A 10,664-nucleotide genomic window follows, 5' to 3' on the forward strand; every position below is an offset into this window, starting at 1 on the left:
GTGGACAAGGATTGTGCGAGTGACAAACAGACAGACACACAAGAGCTTGGTGAAAGTCCGAGTGCAGTTTTTGCAGCTGCAAGGTTTGAGATATATACAGCAAAGATTGCAAAATCTCCCCAACAGAAACTGCAGAACAGCCATGCCAAGATTTACAATTCCAGAGATAAAAGCAAAACAGCCTTGCCAACCATCATGTACAGCCAAAACACACCTCCCCATCCCATCGACCTGGCACCAGACAGCAAACCCCCACTGTGGCCTTCACTGCCAGCCTTTCCCATACTCAGGATTCCGCTCAGCTCTGTGGTTTCAGGTCAAAATGACCTTAACCCATCACGTACTTTCAACATTAGCTGTACCCGATATTACATTTTTAACTATTTGATAACATTCCTTGCTTATTTGTAGTGGGCCTAGGGAGGTTTTGTATTACTGTTTCAATTTCTTTTTGTGTTATGGGTCCTTTTAAGCTGTTAATCTCTTCTTGGTTTAGTTTTGGTGGTCCCCAGGCCTTTAGATATCCATCCTTATAATGTTCTATATCTTTCTGATGTCTTGTGATGTTTCCCCTTTCATCTCTTATTTTGTTGATTTGGAGGTGCTCTTTCTTTCGGTTAACTGGGCTAACGGTCTGTTAATCTTGTTTCTCTTTTCAAAGAACCAGCTCTTGGGTTCGTTGACTCTTTGTATTGTTTTCTTTGTTTCAATTTCATTAATTTCTGCCCTGATTTTTGTTATTTCTTGTTGTCTGCTGGGTTTGGGTTTCATTTGTTGTTGCTTTTCAAGTGTCTTGGGTTGTAATGTTAAGTCATTTATTTGTGTTCTTTCAGATATTCTATGTAGGCACTTAGAGCTATAAGCTTCCCTCTAAGGACAGCTTTCAGTATGTCCCAGAGATTTTGTTGTGTTGTATTGTCCTTTTCATTTAATTCCAGGAATACTTTTATTTCTTTCTTAATTTCTCTTTTGACCCATTCATCATTCAGGAGTGTGTTGTTTAATCTCCATGTGTTCATGTGGTGATTAGGGCTTCTTCCGGTGTTGATTTTAAGCTTTATTGCATTGTGGTCTGCAACGGACCAGCCCTGACTGGGGCAGTTCAGTCCGACGGGAACAGGGTCCTCGAGAGAGTGGACAAGGATTGTGCGAGTGACAAACAGACAGACACACAAGAGCTTGGTGAAAGTCCGAGTGCAGTTTTTGCAGCTGCAAGGTTTGAGATATATACAGCAAAGATTGCAAAATTTCTTCAACAGAAACCGCAGAACAGTCATGCTAAGATTTACAGTTCCAGAGATGAAAGTAAAACAATTTTGCCAACTATCATGTACAGCCAAAACACATTTCCCTATCTTATCAACCTGGTACTAGACAGTAAATTCCTGCTTTACTGTGGTTTTTACTGCCAGCCTTTCCTTCTTCTATGTATATTTTACTCATCTATGTCTCTCTTCTAGAAATCTATTATTCCCTGGACTTTCCAGCATTAATTCTGCTTAACTACTTCTTGCTGCATCTAAAATAGCTTTCATTAATAGTGGTGCATCTGGAGGCAAAGTCGTCTTGGGTAACTGAGTTCCTGAGAACTCTTTCTGCATACTAGGATGATTAAAGGCAGTGACAGCGGTGTCCTTTAAAGCCCATAATACAGTGACAGTCAGAACGATAATAGCAAGTAAAAGCATGCCAAGTACACTGCATGTTTTTTAGCACAGCCAATTCCAAGAGGCAAACTTCCTTGAAGTTCCAGCCTCAACCCACGGAGGATCTCACGCGGGCTTCATTGGAGATGGTGTGACAGGGAGGAAAGGGTTTATTTATCTTACCTCTACCAGGTCACAGTTCATCAAGGAGCCCAGGGTAGGAACTCAGGGCAGGAACCTGGAGGCAGGATCTGGAGCACAGGCCATGGAGGAACGCTGCTTACTGGCTTGCTCCCCTGGCCCCTGCTCAGCCTGCTTTCTTATGCAACAGAGGCCCACCTGTCCAGGGGTGGCACCACCCACAGTGGGCTGGGCCCACATCACTCTGCAATCAAGAAGGTGCCCCATGGACATGGCCACAGGTCAGTTCAATAGAGGAAATTCCCCAGTTGAGGTTCCCTCAACCCAGGTGTGTCAAGTTGACACTAAAGCTATCCAGTACAGATGCACAAGAGGTTTATGAATGAAAATATTCTTGAAAGCAGGAAAATGTCTGTATAAAGTAAAAGGGGCAAGTTACAGAGTGACTTTTTTCCTTTGCAATAGGGCCTTCCTATGTAGCCCAGGATGCCCTTGAATTCACAATTCTGCCTCAGCTTCCCAAGTACTAGGATTACACAGATACACCACCATACCAGGCTGTGTATTTCTAACGAACATCCAAGAAGGGCTGGGGAAATGGTTCAGTGGGTAAGAGCACTTGCTGTGCAAGTATAAGGACTTATGTTTGGATCCCCAGAACCTACATAAAAGCCAGACACTTGTGCATGCCTGTAACTTACTTGGCTGAGGTAGTGTGGAGGTAGAGCTTGCTGGCTGCCATCTTAATTGAAAAACGGTGATCTCCAGCTTTAGTGAGAAGACCCCGTCTCAAGGAAATAAGGCAGAGAGGGAGAGAAAACACCCCACATCTGGCCTTAGAATGCGTGCACAGGCAAGTGCATGCACATGCAAGTAGCACACACAATTCAGGGAGTTTGAAACCAGGGCACAGAGCATAGGCCATTGGGGATTCACTAATCCTGTGCTTTCAAATCTCACAATTTCCATCTCAGTCCTCATTCCCATTTTTTTCATCTCAATAGAAGAAAAAAGACCAGTAGAAGTGGAATAGGAGAGTAAGTGTAAAGAATTCAGATGTAGAGGGGCCTAAGAGAACTTATAGGAGTCCAGTTCTGGTTACTGGAAATCAAGTGAAACTGATCAACTGACATCCTAAGGGGTAGAAAGACAGCCCTTCTACTTGAAGATTAGAAGGAATACAGTTAAGAACTATCTAAAGGAGGCTGGTGGTTGTCTCAATATGATAGGTGGTTGATGGAAGTTTTGGGAAACATCCAAGTTAATAGATTAGGGTGACTACAGACCCCCTGAGTTCTCCTGACAGGAAAAAGGATTAGATATGCACGCACACAAAAAAAGTTTTTGAGTAAATTGCAAACGCGAGTGACAGGTATATAGGACTCTTCTGGGAGAGACTGCCCTGACCTATCAGGGAAGTCCTGATTGGCTGGAGAAAGGCATCAAGCTACTGCCCTTGACAATTAAGATCATCCAACCAACTTGTTATTTCTGAATCCCAGGCAGGCTCCTGAGAGTTTCCCATCAGTTGCCAGTGCTGTTTCTCGGTGTAATGAGTCGTTTTCCACATCAGACCTGAATTGCGATGCTAAGTCCCCGACCAGCCTGCTGGTGTGGCTTTCCTTATCTACTGCATTTAGAGTTCCAACACTTGGGAAGAGAATAGGAAAACCAGTGCTGTGGCCAAGGTCCTAAAGGAAGTTGGGTGACTGGTCTGGCCGCCAGCAGAGACAGTAGGCCAGCTGAGAGAATTCGGACAGACTGTCGTATTTTCCGCCAAAAATAAGCGGACGGGGCGGAACTGATAGGTGCTGCTCGTGGCCACCAGCTGTGGAAACCCCGGCCCTCTGGCTGTCCGACTCCAGACCCCAGGGTGCCAGCTGGGGGAGGGCGAGGTTTCAGACAGCCAATCAGAAGCTCCGTCTCTGAATTCTTTTCGGGGGCGGGGCTGGGCGAGGACCCTCCAATAGAGTACGCTGACCGGGAGCTGGGATGGGAGTGGAGCCAGTCAGGAGGCGTGGCGCTCGGGGTAGGGGAGGGTCGCGGCATCGAGGTGGCCTTGCTTGTCTGTGAGGAGCCAGTCTGTCTCCGGAGGTCGGTTCGTGGCGGGTGAGTGGGCGTGGGGCAGGAGAGGTGAGCCCGGGTTGTGGGCGTCCCCGGGAGCAGCGCGGCGGGCTGGCGGGGCAGAGCGCCCTCCGCTCGCGGCTGGGATCCCACCTTCACCGGCCTGCGTGCGGACTGGCGGAAGACAGGTGCCGGGTGGGAACCTTCTCACCTGGACCTCGCCGAGAGAGGGCTGGGAACCGGCCCGCGTGTCCTGCTGTGTTCCCGCTTCGAAACTCCGCAGCACTGCAGCGCGCTGGCCCGACCTTTGCTTCTCACTCAGCTTGTTTTTCACTTTTGGGGAACTGCAATGTAGATTCCGTTTTACCAGTTCCTACCCCATTTGAGAGTGAGCAGCCTGAGCACCGAGTGGAGGTGCCTTTCGTTCTTTATTTAAGGCGCAGGGCAGAGTGCTGGGAGTACAGATGCCTGCTTCCCAACCTTGGAAGCTCTCTGCAAAAGGGGTTACGGAAGGTGGATTGCTAAATGCAGGGTTCGCTGGACTTCGTAACACTGCGGGAGAGGGGGAGAGGAAAGAAGACGCGTCTGGTTCTTGTCTGGTTTCCTTGCACAAAGGGCAGAGTTTAAAGTTCGCATTCTCCCTTTGTGGGAAAAAGATTGAGAGTTTGGCCGAGGGGTTTTTCAGGAGCTAGATATTGTTAACAGCAAATACACCAACAACCTAAAGGATTTGAATTCTCCCTCTCCGTATACATGGCACATTGGTTAAAACAAGTATCAGACCCTCTTGAAATTTTATTTTATGTGTATTAGTGTTTCTGCCTGCATGTAAGTTCACCTGTGTGTGAAATACCTACAGAGGTCAGAAGAGGGCGTCAGATCCCCTGGAACGAGTTAAAGACAGTTGTTAGCTGCCATATGGGTGCTGGAAACTGAACTCTGGTCCTCTGCAAGAGCAGCCAGTGCTCTTAACCACTAAACCATCTCTCCAGCCCCCTAAAACAGGCATCTCTGATACACACATTTCTTTGTATGTATTTACCTTCAAGAGCATATTTTGATGTGAGCCATTACATGATATGGATTTTTTCATGTACAGAAAATGCAAATATAAGCTCAAAAAGAGAGAACTTTTGCCGGGCTTGGTGGCACTGCCTTTAATCCCAGCACTTGGGAGGCAGAGGCAGAGGCAGGTGGATCCCTGTGAGTTCAAGGCCACCCTGGTCTACATAGTGAGTTCCAGGACAGCTGGAGCTACAAGGAGACCCTGTCTCAAAAAGACCAAAAAAAAAAGAGAACTTTTAACAACTTAGATAGTGCTAGAAAGGACTTTTAAGGATGGCCTTGTCCAACTATTAGAGGAGTTCCGCTATCCAAAGTTCCTGAGGTAGGGTGCAGGACTGGGACTGAAATACAACTTTTCCCAGCTCAGCATCAGTTTAGTACACCAGGTGTACATTGGTAGCCATACCTGCCAACAGTGCCTTGCTTTGTTTTAGAAAGCAGGGCTCTTCAAAGAGATGCTTTAACAAGGGACTGGAGAGGTGGGTCAACAGTTAAGAGCACTTGCTGCTCTTTCAGTGGACCCAGTTCAATTCCCAGCACCCACATAGCAGCTAACAACTATCTATAACTCTAGTTCTAGGTGGTCCATTATCCTCTTCTGTCACAGGCATTGCAGGATATGGGTGCACTTACATACATGCAGGCAAAACACTCATACACATACAAATATTTATTTATTTATTTAATTTTTGGCCTTTTTGAGACAGGGTCTCCCTATAGCCCCAGCTGGCCTGGAACTCACTATGTAGACCAGGCTGGCTTTGAACTCACAGAGATCTGCCTGCCTCTGCCTCCTGAGTGCTGGGATCAAAGGCGTGTACCACCACTCCTGGTTCAAATTTTTTTATATTATTATTCTTGACTTTTTGAGACAAGGTTTCTTTGTAGCCCAGCTGGCCTGGAGCTTGCTATGTAGATCAGGCTCACCTCAATCTCACAGTGATCTAACTGCCTGAAATTAAAGGCATGTGCCACCACATCCTGTGATAATTCTTTTTTTTAAAAGAGATGCTTTACAAGCCCAGTTTATAGGAATATTTTTTTCTTTGAAATTGGCCTTCACCAATTGCCTTAAAGAGTCTTTTCATCTTTAAGAACTTTTTTTCTAGTTAATTATTTATTTAATAACCACATACTTAGAAGAAGCATTTCATTACAACAGCATCGAACTTTAAGAACTTTTTAAAATTTATTTTTAATGTGTTTTACCTGCAAGTATGTAAGTGCACCATGTGCATGCAATGCCAGTGGAGGTCAGAAGAGAGCATCAGATTCCCTAGAACTGGAGTTGCAGATGGCTGTTAGCCACCATGTGGGTGCTGGGAACTGAACCCCAATCTTCTGTAAGAGCAGCCGGTGCTATTAACCACTGAGCAATCTCTCCAGCCCCAAGAACTTTCTTTTTTGAGACAAAAACCCCACACTGCATCCCAGGAAAGCCTGTAACTCAATAGGTAGTCTGGACTGGCCTCCAACTAAAATCTCTCTGCCTCAGCCTCTGGAATGCTGTGATTACAGATGTGACCCATCACACCCAGGTTAAGAACTAGAATTCTGGGACTGGGGAGGCGGCTCACAGGTTAAGAGCATGTGCTATTCTTTCAGAGGACCCAGGTTTGATTCCCAGCACCCATGTGGTGGTTCTTTCTTCCCCTTCTGGCCTTTGCAAGCACTACACACATACCAGTAAGCATACCAGCAATCAAAACACATGTACAAAAATACAAATAAGTCATTTGAAAATATTTTTTTCAAATTCAGCACTATTTTGATACCTTTAAATATTTTGGGAGTTTGAGAAGTTATTCCAGAATTTCATCTTAGTGTTAATGCTTCACTTCATATTACATTCCGAAAACTGTGTGTGTGTCTGTGTGTCTGTGTTCTTCAAAAGGAATGTTAAAAATTCCTTGTCTAGTTGTTGGTTCCCAGAAGCTCAGGTCCAAAGACAGTTTTGAAACCCTGCTTACTCTTTGTGACAGTATGTTTAGTGAACAAAACCAGAGTTTAATTTGCTTCTGAAAGCAAATACTGTGGTTAGAAAGTAAATAGGAGAAGTGATTGTCAAGAATGCAGTAAAACTTGGCTGGGGATTTCGTTCACTTGATAAGTGCCTCCCCAGCATGCTTGAGACCCTGGATTCAACCCCCAGCACCAGATAAACCAGGTGTGGTACACACCTGTGATCTCAGGACTTGGGAGGTAGAGGCAGGAAGATCAGAAGTTCAAGGTCAGAGCCCAGCTTGGTGGGGCATACCTTTAATTCCAGAACTTGAGAGACAGAGGCAGGCAGATCTCTGTGAGTTCCAGGTCAGCTGGTGATACAGGGAGACCCTGACTCAAAAAGACCAAAAAGAAAGAAAGAAAAAGAAAAAAAGAAGTTCAGGTTCATCTTAGGCTACATAGTGAGTTCATGGCCAGCCTGGGCCACTTGTGACCGTGTCTCAAAAACAAAAATAAACCAAAAAGAACAAAACAACTATTAGCAGGTGTTGGACACCAACCAGTGCCACAGGGAGCTATATAAGTCTAGAGGTGGGAGAAAATGCAATTACTTTGGATAGGAGGATCAGGGAAAACCACTTCCCAGTAGCTGGCATTGGAGGTGGTAGCCTTGTTTCACTTGAGTCATCAGGCTGTATAGTCTTGGGCCTGAGGCAGAGAGTAAACCATATACAAGAGCCCTAGGATACCTCTGAGTTTCAACTCCTTCCCCTTGGTAGAGTAAGTTGGGCTTTCTACTGTGTTAGAACTCACACGGTTAGACAATTAATAGACATACAGTCCTATTTGGGAACTCTGAAAAAGTCCTAAGATACAAACAACCCTACCCCTTCAATCCCCTATCCTAGCCAATCTTTCACAAGGATTAACTTTGTTTTCTAACTAAAATTGAAGGTCCTATAGTTGGGTTTTAAACTACATCTTAACTAATGTATACATCCATGCAACAAAAGCCTAGTTAGGATACAGGACTGAGGGCTGGAGAGATGGCTCAGTGTCAGAGTTAACAGCACTTGCTACTCTTTCAGAGGACCTGGATTCAATTCCTAGCACACACATGGTAGATCACAACTATCTGTAACTAGTTCCAGGGGATTCCACACCCTTTTCTGGCCTCCACGTGGCATTGCATACACACAAGTACACTTACATACATGTATGAAAAACACTCATAGAATAAAAATGAATTAATGAAAAAAATTTTTAAGTATTTTTTTATTTTTAAAGTATGAGTGCTTTGCCTGCATGTATGCAAGTGTACCATGTGCATGCCTTCCCCACAGAAGCCAAAAGAGGGCAGCAGATCCCCTGGAACTGGAGTTAAGAGATTGTTGTTAGCTGACATGTGAGTGGTGGGAACCAAACCCTGGTCCTCTGCAAGAGTAGCCAGTCCTCTTAAACCCTGAGCCATCTCTCCAGCCCCATAAATAAAATATTTTAAATTTTTTTCTTTTGTGAGGCTGGGTTGCCCTGTAGCTCCAACTTCACTGTGTAGATCAACCTGGCCTCAGTCTTACAGAGATCCTCCTGTCTCTGCCTCCCAAGTGTTGGAATTAAAGACATGAGCCAATGCCCAGCCATTCTATCAGTTTATTACTTAATGCTTTATTATTTATTGTTTTGAGCTGTTTTTAACTTTTTGTTTTCAGAATTTTATTTCCTTCTTTTTTTTTTTTTTTCCTGAAGACAGAGTCTCACTATGCAGCTCTGGCTGGCAAGCCTGGAACTCACAGAGATCCCCCTGCCTCTGCCTCCCAGAGTGCTGAGATTAAAGGCATGTATCACCATGCCCAGCTCTTTTTAACTTTTTGTTTAGGGTATTTGTAACTGAACTGAACTTATCAAGTGTTATAGTGCCCTCTAACTTCCTCTCCCAAGAGCCCTTACACAATAGTTTACATATCAGTCCATGTATGTATTTGAAGTACATGTGATAAAAGTAGATGGTGATCGTCATAATTTAACAAAACTGACTAGAAAATTTTCTCTTTTTTTTTTTTTTTTTTTTTTTTTGGTTTTTTTTTTTTTTTTTTTGGTTTTTTTTTTTTTTTTTTTGGTTTTTTTTTTTTTTTTTTTGTTTTTTTTGAGACAGGGTCTCCCTGTAGCCCCAGCTGGCCTGGAACTCACGATGTAGACCAAGCTGGCCTTGAACTCATAGAGATCCACCTGCCTCTGCCTCCTGAGTACTGGGATCAAAGGCAATGTGCCACCACGCCTAGCTGAAAAGATTTTTTAAAATTAATCTTTTAACCCAAGACTGATGGTGATATGAATAAAACATGTCAAAAGAGTATAATTATGAGCCGGGCATGGTGGCACATGCCTTTGATCTCAGCACTTGGGAGGCAGAGGCAGGTGGATCTTTGTGAGTTCAAGGCCAGCCTGGGCTACATAGTGGGTTCCAGGTCAGTTATGGATTGGATTAGGAGTCTACAGAGCTGAGTCAGTCTCTCTCTCTCTCTCTCTCTCTCTCTCTCTCTCTCTCTCTCTCTCTCTCTCTCTCGTGCGTGTGTTTGTGTGTGTAGACAGGCATGTGTGAAGGCCAGAGGTGATGTCAGAATATCTTCGTTAATTTATTTTCTTTTTATTGAATTTTTGAGAATTTTTTTTTCATACACTGTATTTTGATCGTATTTAGATTCCCTCTCCTTTCTGTACCCCCTTTACTACCCCCACTGCATGTGTGTGTATAAAGGCCTATAGAGTCAAATTTGGGTCCCCAAATGCTCTTTGGTGTGAGTTGATCCACTGGAGCCTGGTTAACCTAGCAAGAGTCGCATCCTTAAAGAGACTGTCTTTCCCCCTCCCAGCAGCCATTGATTACTAATAGTTCCCCAAGTAGAGTTGGGGTTTCTTACCCACTTCCCCATGTCTGCTGGGATTCTGTCTGGCTTGAGCTTATGTGGGGCTTGTGTATGCTGTCACCATTGCTGTGAGCTCTTAGAATGGTTCCACCCCCTCTTCCACAATAAGCCGAGCCTTGGGAGGCAGAAGTTTGATACAGGTGTCCAATTCAGGGATAAACACTCTGTAGTCTGTTATTCTCTGCACATTTGACCAGTTGTGAGTTTCTGTGTTACTCACCATCTGCTGCATAACGAAGCTTCTCTGGAGAGTTGAGAGATGCATTAATCTATGGGTGTAACAATATCATTAGGATTTTTGAGACAGAGCCTTTCACTGAACCTAGAGCTCACCCTTTTGGCTAGATTGACTTGTCCAGTGAGCCCCTTGGGATCTGCCTGTCTGTCTCTGCCCCTTCTCAAACAGTGGTTACAGGTGTATGCTGCCATGTTTGACTTTTACATGGTTAATGTGGATACAAACTCAAGTCCTAATGTGTGCACAGCAGTTACTTTACTCAGTGAGCCATCTTCCCAGCCCCTAGAGTTGAGTTCTTGATAGACCTATTAGCTTCAGACACATCACTAAATCTCTTAGGACTTACATTTCCCAGTTAAGTTGATGGACAGAAGAAAGGATTGAATTGGGTAATACCAAAATGCTTCCCTGATACGTGTCTGTCCCTGGGACTATACCTTCAGTTTCAGAAGGAAGTTTAAAAATAATGTATAGTACCAGAATTTTTTTTTTTTTGTCTTTTTGAAGCAGGGTATCCCTGTAACCCGTCTGGAACTCACTATGTAGACCAGGCTGGCCTTGAACTCACCAAGATACACCTTCCTCTGACTCCTGAGTGCTGGGATTAAAGGTGTGTGCCACCATGCCTGGCTTAAGATCTCT

At 44.5% G+C, this 10,664-nt stretch overlaps 1 protein-coding gene across 7 annotated transcripts in view; it reads left to right on the top strand.

Moving 5' to 3' along the window:
* The first annotated feature begins 3,784 nt into the window (after positions 1-3,784).
* The window catches only part of Hykk (hydroxylysine kinase), a 33,472-nt gene continuing 26,592 nt past the window's right edge, over positions 3,785-10,664 (top strand). For 6 of the 7 annotated variants that reach the window (XM_029558823.1, XM_029558824.1, XM_029558826.1 and 3 more), the window contains exon 1: positions 3,785-3,896. The gene's annotated coding sequence lies outside the window, so the exon portion shown is untranslated. The remainder of the gene's footprint in view (positions 3,897-10,664) is intronic. The other variant, XM_029558822.1, reaches the window with a different exon arrangement.

The sequence above is a fragment of the Nannospalax galili genome, unplaced genomic scaffold, assembly GCF_000622305.1.
Source record: "Nannospalax galili isolate Female #2095 unplaced genomic scaffold, S.galili_v1.0 scaffold28, whole genome shotgun sequence".
In the NCBI taxonomy this organism is placed as follows: domain Eukaryota; kingdom Metazoa; phylum Chordata; class Mammalia; order Rodentia; family Spalacidae; genus Nannospalax; species Nannospalax galili.